The sequence below is a fragment of the Carettochelys insculpta genome, chromosome 5 (assembly GCF_033958435.1).
Source record: "Carettochelys insculpta isolate YL-2023 chromosome 5, ASM3395843v1, whole genome shotgun sequence".
Lineage (NCBI taxonomy): Eukaryota > Metazoa > Chordata > Testudines > Carettochelyidae > Carettochelys > Carettochelys insculpta.
The window spans coordinates 16,917,096-16,933,474 of NC_134141.1; the positions used below are offsets into that span (position 1 = coordinate 16,917,096).

A 16,379-nucleotide genomic window follows, 5' to 3' on the forward strand; every position below is an offset into this window, starting at 1 on the left:
AGCAAGAACCATGAATTTGATTCCGCAAAGTCCTGCATGCATGGAGCTTGATCAGGCCTGTTGGGTGTATTCTGGTTTTTCTTTGGAATTTTCTTTTTGTGGTGTTTAAAATGTTACATAAGATGTACCCACTATCTCATAGCAAAATGTGACTTCAAATTTTATCCAGGCTTTGAGAATGTGTGTGAATGCCACACACAACATGCTAAAATAAACTCAGAGGTGTGGCCTCCTGTTAAGACTATTATTACAGAAAACGCAGACCATTCTTTCTCTTCCAGTGCTGTGGATAGTAAGGTTATTTCAGTGAAAGACAATGCATTGCTATGCAGATTTCATGGATTTGCTTTGGGGTATTGTAAGGTAACAAGACTCTTTTCAATGATTTCTACTCTGTATAAGAGCTTTTGATTGTATCTAATGTACTGTACAGTAGTGGCAGAATTCATGAATATTTTACATCAGGAGATAAGCAAGCTGTACAACAAAATTCCTTTTCTTTTTCAAGTTTTATCTCCCCCTGCCCCCCAGTAGATGCATCTGATAGGTGCTTAGAAAATTTTCCCTTTGTAAGTGTCTTTAGATTTACAGACTCTGCTCCCATGATCTAATAAAAATTAAGTTATCAGGAGGATAAATCATCCCAGCTGAAAGAACTTGAGAAAGCACTATAAAGATCCAAACATCTACTTAGAATGGAGTCCTCTGGGAGTTCACCCAGGGAAGAGCAGAGAAATGTGTAGAAATACTGAATTCCTTCGGGTTCTCATCTGCTTGCTTTTCCTTGCTTGTCTTCTTTACATAACCATTTCCATTTCAGAATATGCACTGCAGAGCTGGGAAAGATAGGCAGGAATACCAGCCAAATCTAAATATGCTGGAGAAGAGATAAAAATAAAATCTCAGCTATGTGGATGACCTTCACATGATTAAAACCTTGAGCGGCTGCACAAACGCATTTTTCAGGGCAAGTTTTCTTTCTCTTCCCTTCTATGCCAATTGTACACTATTTCTTGCCCAGATCCAAACTGCTTTCCATTTCTGAAGGGGGTAGAAGAGCAAGGAGACAGTCATTATTTTTTCCATGAAATGTTTAATGTCAACCATAAAAGGAGCGGACGCTTGAGTTCATCTGGAAATTCATCCCATGGGGACTGCTAATCGAGTGAATCTTATTAGCATCCTGGATATGTCAGAAATATTTTTTTTGTCTTGACAGCTTGCACAGGGTATAATAAAGTGGTTTCTTTTGGTATTAAATATGTCCCTGCAGCAAGTGGACACACACAGTAACTGGGGTTGGAGCCAAAGAGAACAGGGAAGCCTTTAATATACAGGAAAAATGAAGGAATCCACCAAAGACCTAATTTTTCCACTTAAACATCAGTCTTTTCAGAGTGGCCACTAGGTTATTTCACTTGTGTGGGGAGGAATATATTGTTTTGCTATGAAAAGCAGAGAGTAAATCTTGTGCCTAATCTGATAATTTTTATCTATATTGCTACCCCTTTTTGACCTGAACAGCTAGCCAAAAACTCAGGGTCTAGAAGGTTCCAATTAGGAGGAGAAATTGGTGATAGGTAGTTCTTTGATTGAGTTCACTCATTTACAAAGAGAATACAAAGAGCGGGGAAGATAGAGAAAATAGCTTTTTTTGTCCACAGCTCCAGCAATGCTTTTCTCAGCCTATACCCTGACCCAAAACTCTCTCTCCCGGTTTCTTGCAGGGTTAGCCACTGTGTTGTCTGCTGGTTCTTAAGGCTTTTGACTTACTGGTCCGTAAAAAACAATGTAGGGAAAAATAAACTACATGATTTATAGTAACCCCTCACAAACAACAAATTTCCTACCATCAGCAAACTGCTCCTAGTGATAACAACAAAACCTCATTATTAAAAGCAACCACATTTAAGGCCAGCTATTAGTGGTTTTGCCTATTTAATTAGGTATTTTAATTTTTACATTTGAAGGTGTTTATTAACAAAACTGCAGCTATTGAGTATGCCTATACAGAGCTCCAGGTGTTTTTGCTTCCAGTTAATGGTGGCTAAGTGAACAAAAAGTCAATTTTTCTCAGAGCACTGTCACTAGATCTTCCTTTTCATGGGTGTGATCCTGTACTATTGAAGTCAATGTGCTTTATCATTGACTTCAGTGGATGTAGGGTAAGATCCAGCTCACATGGGGCTTCTCTGATGCGTTAGGTCTTGGAACAGTCCTCTGCACTGATATGATTAGCCACCTTACACCTGGGTGTAAGTGGAATTCCCTGTAAGTGGCCTTGTGGGTTCTGGTTTTCACTGGATAAGACTTAGTAGAACTTGTTCAAAGTTTTCAGTGGAAAACAAGGTTTTTTTCCCCTGAAACCAGAAACTTTTGTAAGAAGTTTTTCTTTCCAAAAATTTTCACTTTTTCACTGAAAATGACAATCTTGAAATTTAATTATTCGCCTTCTGGCAGCCCCATTTTCTTTTTTCTTTTTTTTATTTTGCCACTGAATGTAGGAGTATGAATTATACCTATGGTTTTTCAAGTCAGGTTTTTCTCTTTTTCAGTTTTCTTTTATTCATTTTGCCTTTTGCCACTGTCTAACTTTTCAGATTTTCAGGTTGTAAGGAGAGAAATGAAACTTTGTCCTAAACTTTGTGATGCTGCTGTTCTGTAGCTTAGTAAAGGTTCAAGAAGTTTAGAAAAGACCAGTTAGTAAAACCAACTAACGAACATACACTCAGTATGGCACAAGGGGCATAAAGTGGAGAAAGCACAGGAAATTCTGAATTTCAAACACTTAATTGCACACAAACATTTTGCAAAACTTTATAAAAAACAGGTGTCCACTTTTAACCCTGCAAAATTGAAATGACTTCAAAATTTTGAATTTTTCAGCCACCTGTACTACTATAGTTGTTTAGGGCAATGCTTAATTGAATAAAGGTTATGGGGTGGGGTTCTGTTTTGTTACATCTAGATTGACAGCATATTTACATTGCATTAATTCAGCTCTCCAAAATATGGACTAATTCTTTTGTAACACCAAGTATGAGTTCTTCATGCCTCAACTAAACCTGTTATATCATTCATCAAAATGATGTGGCAAATATATATCAGAGTAAGCTCACAGCTTGTGCAACTCAGTTAAGATAGAATAGTTTTGAAAATTTTTCTAGTCTTTAACAACTAGGTTAATGTAGAAAAGTTATAAAGCCTGCCTCAAACAAGTTTCCTTGCTACGCATGAAATTACATTGTGGGAAAATTTAATCCAATAATTCCAATTATCCCAACAGCATTGGGCAAAAGTATTTTTCCTCTGCAGTGCCATTATCTGCGGCTGTATCTACACTACCCCTCCCTTTCAGATGGGGCATATAAATGCAGTTGATTGAAAATGCTAATGAAGCACTGATATGAATATTTAGTGCCTCATTTGCATAATGGCACCCACTTGCCACCTTGAAAGTGCTGCTTTTGAAATTCAAAGTAGCCATGTAGACGAGGTGCCTTCGAAAGGAAGCCCTGCTTTTGTAAGCACCCTTCTTCCTAAAATAAATCAAAACAAATTCGGAAGAAGGTGCTTTTCAGGGAACCCCATCTACACAGATATTTTGCATTTCAAAGTCAACACTTTCAATGTGGTGAGTGGCTGCCATTATGCCAACAAAGCACTGAATATTCATATCAGTTCCTCTTTAGCATTTTCTGTCGGCTGTATTTACATGCTCCTTCTGAAAGGAAGGGATAGTATAGACACAGCCATTGTGTCTTATTGCTATTTCTTTTCAAGGCTTATTTGTGGTATGATAAGTAGGTACCTCCAGTTTTGTTTGTCAGTATTCAGCCTTTTAAGTTCTAGTTGATTGCTATTTTTGAAGTTATTAGTGGAATGAGGTCAGCATAAAGCTACCTGAAAATATCAATTTTTACTAGCTGACTGCTCATAGTTCTTTTTCAAAAGAAATAAATGGATCGAGTGCAGTGTAACCACTTGAGTGTCAAGCTTCAGTACAATGACCCTTCTACTCACTGCTGCTCTGTAACATGCAAGGAAGTGCACAACAAGTGGAGTTGGGGGGGCATGTACAGGGTCGCAAAGAGCAGAACAGCTGTTGTGTAAGACAGGCGATCCTCTTCTTTGAGAGTAATAATAATAGTTGCTTCTGAGCTCTCCAAACGTATCATAGAATCATTGAAAACATAGAATCCTAAGGCTGGCAGAGACCTCAGAAGGTCATCAAGTGCAGCCCCCTCCCCAAAGAAGGATCAACCCCAACTAAATCATCCCAGACAGGACTTTGTCAAGCTGGGACTTAAAAACCCTCTTGGGATGGAAATTCCATCACCTCCTTAGGAAACCCATTCCAGTGCTTCACCACCGTCCTAGTGAAATAGTTCTTCTAATATCCAATGTAGACCTCTCCCACTGTAACTTGAGACCATTGCTCCTTGTTCTGCCATCTGTCACTACTGAGAACAGCCTCTCTCCATCCTCTGTAAAACCTCCCTTCAGGAAGCTGAAGGTTGCTATCAAATTGCCCCTCACTATTCTCTTCTGCAAACTAAATAAGCCCATATCCCTCAGCCTCTCCTTGTAGGTCATGTGCTCCAGCTCCCTAGTCATTTTGGTTGCCCTCCACTGGACCCTCTTCACTGCATCCACATCCCTTGCAATTGGGGGTGGGGGACAGAACTAGACACAAAATGTTATTGCATCTGGTCAGTTATGTATTTGTAAAAAGGTTGTGTGGACCGATGAGTCAGGACCCACATTGGAAATGTGGCATGGAAGGTCATTGATCTGTGGTTCATGTACCATATATGGGAGCTCAGAAATGTATGCAGTTGCCTCCCTGTACTCGGGTTTGTTATATTGTAACCTTAACAACGGAAGAACATACTTTTGTTCACTTGAACCTCAATTTGTGCCACTATATGGGCATTTATTCACACTTGTTGACATTTAATTAATATAATTTGAAAATTTGGTGAGCATGGGCCATGTAATAATCTTTATGGTACCTTTACTCTGGTGATATGTATATTTGTTGTTTTTTGTTCAGAATGAGGCTGGAGCTGGTGTCCCTGAGCCCCACGGTAGAATGGGTCTGGGAGCCAGAGCCCCCACAGCCCTCCAGCTGCCCCAGTCATATGAGTCTGGGGCGGGGGCGGTGGGTGGGGGGTGATCTGTACCAGCTTCCCTTTTATTACCAAAAAGAAAAAAAAAAGCACCGTGTATATTCCATACAAAATAAGTTGATAGTGATTTCTCACGCTGTAATATCTTCTGTAGCTGTCACTACTCAGTCTGCTGCCCCAAGGCTTTATCATACATACTAATAAACATTGGGGGCTGACATCTCATTGCACGTTGTCTACATGCACAATTATTTACTTATATTTTATTAATATGTCCTGATGGAAGATGCAGAGTAGCAAATAACCTGAACTTCAGAGTTCACCCAACTCTAGTAATGGTAAATAGTGGGACTAGATGGGCGAGTCACCATGCAATCATTGTAATGGAAATCCAACCCTCCCACTCCATAGCCTGACTCTCAGGAGTTAGATAAAGCAACATGGCAAACAGACGTGAAAGATACAGCACTGACAAAGGACCATTGAACAAGGCTATATGGTGTTTTTAGAGTCTTTCGTGTGCCCCCATTACCTTATGAGCTGAGCACCTCACAGTATTTAATACATATGTATCCTCACGACACCACTGTAAGGAAGCAAACTGCCATTATTGGCATATTACAGATGCCGAACTCATCAATGAAAAAGCTGATGGGCTACAACAGGAAGACTGTGGTGGAGCTTGGAATTAAATGTGGGTTTCTGACTAGCTCTCTGGCAACTGGAGCATCTTTCCTCTTCTCCTGACCATCTTGAAGAGCCTTGTCAAACTGGATGCTATTATTCCTGTTTTATAGATGGTGAGACTGAAGCACAGAGAGATTAATGTCAACATTCTGACAATGAGAACACTGCTGCTGGAGAGACAGCAGAGGATTTCTGTGTGAAGGGAGAGCTCTACACCCAGTTGCTGAGAATGGAATGGGATACAGGTTAGGGCATTTATTTCAATGTGTATATTGTCCTTGTTGCAACACTTGCTGATTTGTGCTGATAAAGAATTGCTTTTGCTGTTTACTGCTGTGTTATTTCTGCTGAGTCACCTCGTAATCTTACTAGAACTGCCTGCATTAATGTGAACTAGGAAGCATTTAGATGGGATATGTGGCATCCACGCAGAGAGGATTCAGTGCAACTTTGGTGCCTTCTGTTATTTACAGTCCCGTAGTCCAAACTGCAGGGCAGCGTGGAGACAAGCCCTAAATGGTGGGCTGGATTTTTTAGAAGTGCTAAACCCCTACAGTGCTCAGTGACTTCAGATGCTCAAGTGGGTTATGAAAATCTCTTGCATTTGCAAAACGGGGCTGGAAATTTCATGGGAGCAGAACCCTAGTGGGATTTCTGGCATTTCTATCTCAAGCCCAGCCCAGAAATAAGGAGTTGAACACCTTTCTTGTGGTACATTGTCACTTTAGGATCCAATCCTGCCTGAAACACAGAGGAGAAAGCAGAAAAAATATCTAAGTGGGGAGAAGTACATAGTTTACCCTTTGCAGATAGCATCTGGTCAAGTTTGGTTTGAAAACTATGAGGCACTATTCAGCAGATCCATTGTGCGTGTGTTTACGGGTGAAAGGAGCCTGACTTGTACAGGTATTGAGGCATATTAAGGCACTCAGGCATAGACAGTCTGACTTAGGGAGGTTGTGGTCCACCTGTCCGAGATGTTAGTCAACAAGCAGAGTTTAGAGGAATTCAAAGCATGATGTTCAAGAAGCAAGAGCTGGAACTGAAGTCAAGTGGTGAAAGGCTGGGATCAGAGAGAGGCGATCAGATGATGCAGTGAAGTATGAAGTCAACACAGGCCTGACATGAAGTCTGGTGTTTGCTCAAACAACTTCTTGGGGCACCTGCAGTCCAATCAGAGGGCTGCAGGGTACTGTCACACAGCCCCTTGGCAGTACTTCCTTCAGCACCTGGTCTCCCCAGAGCTACCTGACTGGGCTGTAGCTTTGCACAGGCTCATGGTAGCATTGTGGAACATAGGCTGTCCCAGGCCCTGTAAACCCTGGACATAGTCACCCCATCCTTGCAGGCACAAAAATATACAGCTAGGCACTTAGTGGGGTTTTTCCACTATGTCTTTGTGCTGTGACAAGGGAAGGCTGGGAAGGGGGTAAGAACAAGAGGGAAAAGCAGGGCAGGCAAACAGGCACAGTGTGAGCAATTGGGGAGGAAGCCCCCCTCAGTCATTTGGGGCCAGCTGGGCCCACTTAAGCCTGCTTTTAAAAGAACCTTTGCCCAGTAGGCAGTGGGAGAGAAAGCGAAAGGAATGGAGTGGAGTGGAGTTTTCTAGAGGCACCAAGAGGAGAAGAGGAGTGCTCAGCTGCAAGAGGCTAAAGTCCTGCCCAGGAGGCCTTGAGATTTGGTGTAAGGCCAAGCGGGCTGAACACACAGGAGGAGCCAAGCCAGAAGCGGGAAGAGGCTGCTGCTACTGCTACTGTCACGGCCATTACCTGGAGGAGGTACGGGGGGGGAGGAGTCATCTGGGGAAGTGACCCAGGGAAGAGCTGCAGTGCTCATAACAAGGGGAGCCCTCCCTCCACCACCAGCAGCCACACAGGTCCCTGGGTTGAAACCTGGAATGAGTGGGTGGGGCCTGGGTTCCCCCCAGACCACCATCTCCCCCCCTTCCCCTGTCTCAAGGGCAATGGTGACCTGGCCATAGGAGAGAACAGGGGCCTGGAACCCTGGGGCCAGGCCAACCCTCGCCACAGTGCCTAACGCCCATTGATTTCAAAGTTAGGTGCCTTTAAAAATCATACCAAGTATCTTTCTCAAGGTGCTCAAAGACCTTTCTGGAAACAGTCCAGCATTCCTATTTTCAACTGGTTCACTAAACCATCAGCATTTTCATCTTTAGAGCCCCCTTTACAAAGAAAGACAGAAAAGAACTAACCTGTTTTTTTTCACACCAGTAGGACTGTGCTGATATAAATTTTATGGCAGAAACCTCTATATTCAGGTTCAGCAAGGAATTTAAGTAAATGTTTGGTTTAAAAGACCTAAGCAGTAACACTGAAGTCAATACTCTGTCCTTGGAATTAGTAATGTACCAAAGCTCCTGCTGTATCAGGATTAAAGTGAAGATTTTCTGAACTGTTCTCTAATCAGAGTAAATTTAAGATAACACTTTTTATTCATCAGTGCACTACGTCTGCTCTCCGGGGTCATGGGAACAGCTGTTCAACTACCAAAACAGGAGAAAACAGTGTAGACCTGCCCTTAGATTGGATATCAGTAGGAAATGTTCCCCTGCGATTAATGTTTTTCCATTGGCTAAAAAAGCAGGTAGTTTAGCAGCAGAAATTCAAGCATAAGCATTTATAAAACTGCATAAAGCAGCCGCATGATTAATCCAATAAATGAATCCTGACAACTGGTTCAGAATTAACTTATTCTGATAATGGTCTTTCATCAGCTTTTTCACATGCCTCTTTAAAGGCTGGCACATTTCTGATGACTATAGGCAAGGGTCTGCCATGCAGTCTGGTGTCGTCAGAGCACAGACCATGAAGCCCCAGCCCACTACCAGAAGTTGGCAAGGGGATGTTCATATGCCATCTTTGCAGCTCTGAAACTTGGCAAGCTCCCGCCTTCATTGCCTTTTAAATACAGTTGAATCATGGTGATGTCTGTTCCCAGTTACCCCTGGGAATTGTCACTGTGCTAGAATTCAGTTATGGAGTGCAGCGCTTGTAGTGATTATTCAGCTCAGTGGATCCAAAACTCTTTTCCAAAAGCCATTTCCTATTGGTGCTGTTTCATTTGTTCCTTTACCAGTCAGGGATTTGATTGGCAGTAATTGCTTTGATAGGCTTTGTCCCAGCTTGTTATAACTTGGTTCTAACAATTAATAATAATTTAGTTTTCATTCATATTGTCTGCAAGTGATGTGTAGTATATAGGCTACCAGTGTGTATAGTTTGGTGGGTGACTCCTGGGAAGACTGTTACCTCAAGTCCATGAGGTTTGCTCCAACCCTAGGATGCTATGGTTCTGAGGTATGAATGAAGGGTATAGAAGGTTCCCCACTGTCATGAGACTTTGCACTGTCATATGCAGCTGGAAGGTAAAATGTCACTTTAAAGCCAGTTATCTGTCTAACCTGTGTTGGTTTTAAAAAGTCCTCCTGGACTTGCTCTGTCTTGGCAAGATAGACACTTTGCCTCAGTGCACAGCTTTGGTTTGAAAAGTTCAAGTGTAATGGATCTGGTTGTACTTGTCCTATGCATGGAGATAAGAGAAATAGGAAGTGCCTGTAATGATTGTTAGAGCTGGATTTTATTTATTTTTAATAATTTTATTAATCTGCATATAAATATGAATACACATACATAAAAACTCTGTGTGTGTGTGTGTGTGTGAGAGAGAGAGAGAGAGAGAGACTGACAGCTCCCTTTTTGCCAGATGGCGTATTACCAAAACTAATCTTTACTTTTAATCCCAAATCCATAAAACCTGTGTAACCCACACACCTACTGGCTGTGGGTCAATGTCCCATGTAGTGGCACCTAGACCACTTACATAGAGAGTGATTGAGTTGCTGCCACAGCCTTAGCTGAGGGGACGTTGGCTTTTAGCTCAAAAGGTAGAGGGTCCTTCACTAAACTCCTGAGGTCCAAGGTTCCAATCCGCCTGAGGGCAGTTACGCATGGTTTCTGACAAGGGACGTGCTGTTGTCATCATGAATAGGACAGACTACCAAAAGGAGGCTACCAGGCAACTCTCCAATACCACGTTCTACAAGCCTCTGTCTGAGGATCCCACTGAGGAATACGCAAAGAAACTACAGCATCTTCTCAAGACCCTCCCTATAAAAACACAGCAACGGATTTACACAGACACACCCCTTGAACCCAAACCAGGTTTATTCTGCCTGCTACCCAAGATCCATAAACCTGGGAATCCCGGACGCACCATCATCTCAGACATTGGCACCCTCACCACAGGATTGTGTGGATATGTGGACTCTCTACTTAGACCCTACGCTACCAGCACCCCCAGCTTTCTACGAGATACCACAGACTTCCTCAGGAAACTACAATCCATTGGTGAGCTTCCTGAAAACACCATCCTGGACACCATGGATGTAGAGTTCCTTTATACCAATATCCCACATGAAGATGGACTCCGAGCTGTTAGGAACATTATCCCTGATGAGACCGAGGCACAAATGGTGGTGGAGCTTTGTGACTTTGTCCTCACCCACAGCTGTTTCAGATTTGAGGATAAATTATACCTTCAAATCAGTGGCACTCGTATGGGCACCCGCATGGCCCCACAGTATGCGAACATTTTTATGGCTGACCTGGAACAATGCTTTCTCAGTTCTCATCCCATAGTGCCCCTCCTTTGCCTGCACTATACTGATGACATCTTCATCATCTGGACCCATGGGAAGGAGGCTTTTGAAGAGTTCCACCGTGATTTCAACAGTTTCCACCACACCATCAACCTTAGCCTGGACCAGTCCACACAAGAGATTCACTTCCTGGACACTACCGTGCAGATAAGAGACGGTCACATAAATACCACCCTATACCGAAAACCCACGGACCTCTATGCTTAGCTACACACCTCCAGCTACCATCCCAGGCATACTACATGATCCATTGTTTACAGCCAGGCACTAAGGTACAACCGTATTTGCTCTGATCCATCCAATAGAGACAAACATCTACAAGACCTTTACCAAGCTTTCTTCAAACTACAATACCCACCTAAGGAAGTGAGGAAACAGATTGACAGAGCAAGATGTGTACCCAGAAGCCACCTGCTACAAGACAGGCCTCTCAAGGAAAACAAGAGAACACCACTGACCATCACATACAGCCCCCACCTAAGGCCTCTCTAAGACCTCATCAGTAATCTGCAACCCATCCTGAACAGTAATCTTTCACTCTCACAGACCTTTGGAAGCAGGCCTGTCCTTGCCTACAGACAGCCTGCCAACCTTAAACAAATCCTCGCGAGCCACTACAAATCACAAACCAGTGGCTTTAGGCCTGGAACCAGCCCCTGCAATGGTCCACACTGCCAAACTCTGCTTACTTATCTACACCAGAGACATCATCACAGGACCTAACATCAACCACACCATCAGGGGCTCCTTTACGTACACATCTACTAATATAATATATGCCATCATGTGCCAGCAATGCCCCACTGCAATTTACGTTTCCCAAACTGGACAGTCTCTATGGAAAAGAATAAATGGACATAAATCAGACATCAAGAACGGTAATGCACAGAAGCCCTTGGGGGAACACTTCAATCTCCCTGGACACTCAGTAGCAGATTTAAGGGTGGCAGTCCTGAAACAAAGAAATTTCAGAAATCAAATGGAGAGAGAGAAATCTCTGAGCTCCAATTTGCAAATTTGACTCCATTAACCAAGGATTAAACAGAGACTGGGAGTGGCTCACAGCTTACAAAGGCAGCTTCTCTGCCCTGGGTGTTAAGATCTCCCCATTAGACTCTGACTATGGCTCATATCCCCCGTCTGATCTGACTTGTTTTTTCCTCTTTTGATACCTACCATTGATAATGGGCCATTTCCACCTTGCTCAGTACACCTTGTCAGCTCTGGCCCTCCCTTTTTCTGAGACCCCACTCTTTTTAAATACCTTCTGAAACCACCCTCCCACTCATTCATCTGATGAAGCGGGTCTTTGCCCACAAAAGCTTATGCTCCAATATATCTGTTAGTCTATAAGATGCCACAAGAATTCTTGTTGTTCTATGAATTCATTGTTCTTTATGTTACCTGTACACATTTGTCAGAATGATTATGAAAGTTGAGAAGTTCCTGTAGATACCTCACATGTTGCTCTTTATGGATAAGTATCCCCCGAGATGCATTTGGTGTAATGGCTTTTCAAGTTTGTGGTGAGAGTAGTTTGCAAAGAACAGGGAACCCTTCCTAGATTTCCATGTAAGTTTTGGGTCTCACAAATCACAGGCATGTGAGTGTCTTATGGAGGGTTGATCATGGAGTTACTGAAGCCCATACCTAAATCCATTTGTCCTCCATGCACAGCCCTTGCTTGTCCCTGCTTATAACAAAATATTGGAACATTTGATTCCCCTTCACTGTAATCTGCTGCTCTGGCAGTCTGCCTAGAGTGGGTACTGATACTATAAGGCAACTGCTCTTACTTCCTCCCTGGCAAGAGTTAGACAGTAGACAGATTGTTGAATTTACAACTGTGCTGACTCATTGATTCCCACTGGATTTTGCAAATTGTCCAGTTACTCTGCCAAGCAGGCAAAATGCTTGCAATCAAGAGTGAGGGGAGTTCTTTACACCAAGCACATGGCAATCATGCTGTGGCTATGTCTAGACTATAGGGATTTGGCAGCAGACATTTCTATTAGAAGAAAACGTGAGATAAAACTTCTGACAACAGATTCTGGCCAGACCACAAGAGCGAATCAAAAGAACGATCCACTCTGTTGATAGAGAATGGCTGGACTGCCCAGCCATTCTATTGGCAAAATAGCCACTCAGAAGCATAGTGGACAGAGTTGTGCAAAGTCCTGGGAGCCTTTTCTGTTGATAGATGACCCTGCAGAACTTCCAGACCAATGTTTTGTCAACAGATCTCTATTGACAGTGGCATTCTTCCTTGTGGCAGGTAGAGTACAGCTGTTGAAAAAAGTGCTGTATTCTGTCATCTTATTGTTGACAGAGTGCCCTTCGGAACCTGGATGCTGAATGGGTTTTGTCGACAAAACATTCATTTTGCTGACAAATCCCTCTCGTCTAGACATAGCCTGAGAGAAGAGCAGTTGAATCAGATGGAACATCCATGGGAATTTAGGTCTTGCCTCAGATTCTGCTTTAAATATCTCTAGGTACAGCTTTTATATTGGTGTCCCTGTTGGAAGAATCATTCGTTCAAAATATTTTAATTTGTTTGGGGTTTTGCTTTAAAAACAAACAAAAAACCTTTCAGCAGTAGAAAGCGCATAATATGTACTCATATGTTCCCTTAATAAGCCAAAAAAACCTTTTGTGTCTAAGTGGTGTGGATAATTCAAACAAATTATCTCTGTTTCAGAATCAAACATTTTGCTTCATTATTCAGGAAATCCCTAAACAATCATCTCTGGACAGATTATGGTGCGTCATTTGAATCAAATGAGCTTCTCTTTAGAAATGCTTTTGTACTGTTGCCCAGCAGTCCCTTTCTTTTGTCCCAATCCAGGGACACAAATTTGAAGGCTCTCTTTTCTTCTTTGGTAAAACCCAGCAACTTAAAAAAAAATCAGCTTTGCAAAATTTGAGCTCAGTCCTGCCCCACTGAAGAGCTTGGGGATGTGGTTACTGACAGCATTAGGAACAGCTTATGGGCGTGATTGCAAGGGAGATACACATCCTTGAACCTGATTTGGACTCTGTATCAAAAAAGTATAAACTCTTTGCAAATGCCATTGACATTAACAGAATTTGTGGGTTTCTAGCACTTGTGAATATCACGTCATTTTATAGATGTCACAGAACCTACTTGGAACATTTTGGCCCTAATTTTTTCTTGCCTTTCTTTATGGGAAGACAGTCTCCCACAACATTCTTGCTCATAAGTTGAGGAAGTATGGATTGCATACATGAACTATAAGATGGATAGAAAGCTGGCTTGATGGTCACACCTAACGGGTAGCGATCAATGGCTCAATATCTGGATGGTGGTCACTTTCAAGTGGAGTGCCCCAAGGCTCTGTTCTGGGGCCAGTGTTGTTCAACATCTTTATTAATAGCCTTGATAAGGGACTGGATTGCACTCTCAGCAAGTTTGCGGATGACACCATGCTAGGGGGAGAGGTAGATGCATTGGAGGGTAGAGATAGGGTCCAGAGTGACTTGGATAAATTGGAGGATTGGGCCAAAAGAAATCTGATGTGGTTCAACAAGAAGAAGTGTAGAACCCGCACTTGGGATGGAAGAATCCCAAGCATAGTTAAAGGCTGTGGACCAACTGGCTAAGCAGCAGTACAGTGGAAAGGGATCTAGGGATTATGTTGGCTGAAAGACTGGATATGAGTAAACAGTGTGCCCTTGTATCTAAGAAGGCTAACCGTATACTGGGCTGCATTAAAAGGAGCATTTTTGAGCATATCTAGAGAAGTTGTTGTTCCCCTCAGTTCAGCACTGATGAGGCCACCTCTGGAGTATTGCATCCAGTTTTGATCCCCCTAGTATAGGAAGGATGTGGATATGCTGGAGCAGGTCCAGAGTAGGGCAACAAAAATGATTAAGAGGCTGCAACACATGACCTATGAGGAGCGGCTGAGGGATTTGGGCTTATTTAGTTTGAAGAAGAGAAGACTGAGGGGTGATTTAATAGCAGCCTTCAACTTCCTGGAGAGGTGCTTTAAGAGGATGGAGAGAAACTGTTCTCAGTGGTGACAGATGGCAGAACAAGGAGTAATGGTCTGAAGTTACAGGAGAGGAGTAGGTTGGCTATTAGGAAAAACTACTTCAGCAGGTGGTTGGTGAAGCACTGGAGTGCTTTACCTAGAGAAGTGATGGAATCTCCAGACCCAGAGGTGTTTAAGTCTCAGCTTGACATAGTCATGTCTGGAATGATTTAGTTGGGATTGATCCTGCTTGAAGCAGTGGGCTGGACTCAATGATCTCTTGAGGTCCCTTCCAGCCCTGTGATTCTATGATTCTATGATGTTACTACTAAAGGCCTTTACATATTGTCTGGAAATATACAAGCATGCAGAAAGCCAAGAAGTAAGGCCATATGAGACAAAGAATATTGTCTTGTGCCTGAAACACAACTAGGAAGTCTTTGCATTTACAAAGAGGAGCGATCAGAGAGAGGAGAGGTCATTTCAACATCACCAGTCTGTGCTGAGCACTGTAGGGCTATGTCTACATTAGAGGGCTTTGTTGACAAAACGCTGGTATTGTCAACAACACCCAGGGAGCCTCCAGATTTCCAAGATGTTCTGTCAACAATAAATCGACAGAATGCAGCACTTTGCTGACTGTCTTATCCAGCTCCCCATGAGGCATAACGCCGCTGTCAACTGAGATCTGTTGACAGAAAACTGGTGTGGACATTCTGGAGTGCTGTCTATTGATAGACAGGGCTATCAGAACACTGGAGAGCCCTATTTGCTGTCTTCTGGGTGTCCATTTTGTTGAGAGAGCAGGTGGGCAGTCTGGCCACTCTCTGTTGACAGAGTAAATTGCTCTTGCAATTCACTTGGCATTTTGGCAGCGATCTGTCGACAGAAGTTTTGTCCAAAGATCTCTTCCAACAAAAACTTTTGTTGACAAATTTCTGTAATCTAGACCTAGTTTAGCAGATTATATGGAAGATGTTACTCTTCACTGGGCATTTGAACAGAGCTGGGACTTTGTCAGAAACAGCTGCCATAAAGAATGGCTGCTAAAAATGTAAGCAGGCTCCTTGAACCACCATAAACACCACTTCTGTGGAAAATCTATATGCTTTTAACAGAATGGAAATGATCTTCCATCACAAGGTTTCCTTCTTTCTCTCTATGTAGATTTTCTTCTGTGAAGATCAGTTCCACTTGCCATGCTGTTCTGTGGGCATACAGAGGACGTCAGTTTCCAGCACTGTCAATGTGGTATTAAAAAAAAAAAAAAGTACTCTTCTTTATTCTCGCACCTGAAAGGCCCATCACAAGAATGAGAAGGTACACATAGCTCACCATATATGCTCAGACATCCTGCTGACACATCCAGCCGTAGTTCAAACTGTGATGGATTTTTACATAAATGTCAGTCCACTGAGAACTTTGCGGGGCCCATCATCACATTTCACTAAGGCCACTAAACATCCTGCATGTGGCCTCTGGAAGCTACCATAATCTAATTGAATTAATAACAATAGTAATGAAATAAACTGTAAGATTCCTATAGTGGAGCCAGACATATTTGTACCTACTATAGTTTGAGAAAATGTGGAAATTTAAAATAAACTAGGTTCAAGAAAGTGAGATTATGCATTTGTCCTTTTTAGCCCTCTCTTAAGTTTCATTGTTTTCAGTGACTTGTTGCAAATAAACTATGATCTACAGAATGGGATCTGATCTTAGGTAGTTTGCCCAAAGCCTATTAAACTTGCAAGAATAAATGACATTACCATCTGCTGTCCAAATAGAATTGAAGTGGTTTTATATAGTTCAGATAAATGGCAGAAAAAGACCGAATATTCATTCCCTCTTCCACAGAGCAGCACGATAGATCTATGCACTTAA

At 42.5% G+C, this 16,379-nt stretch overlaps 1 long non-coding RNA gene across 1 annotated transcript; it reads left to right on the forward strand.

The window, feature by feature from the left end:
• Positions 1–252: 252 nt before the first annotated feature.
• On the forward strand, positions 253–16,137 carry LOC142013019 (uncharacterized). Its single transcript, XR_012645525.1, has 3 exons — positions 253–363; positions 5,930–6,064; positions 15,663–16,137. It is a non-coding gene; the product is annotated as an uncharacterized LOC142013019 (long non-coding RNA).
• Positions 16,138–16,379: the final 242 nt, after the last annotated feature.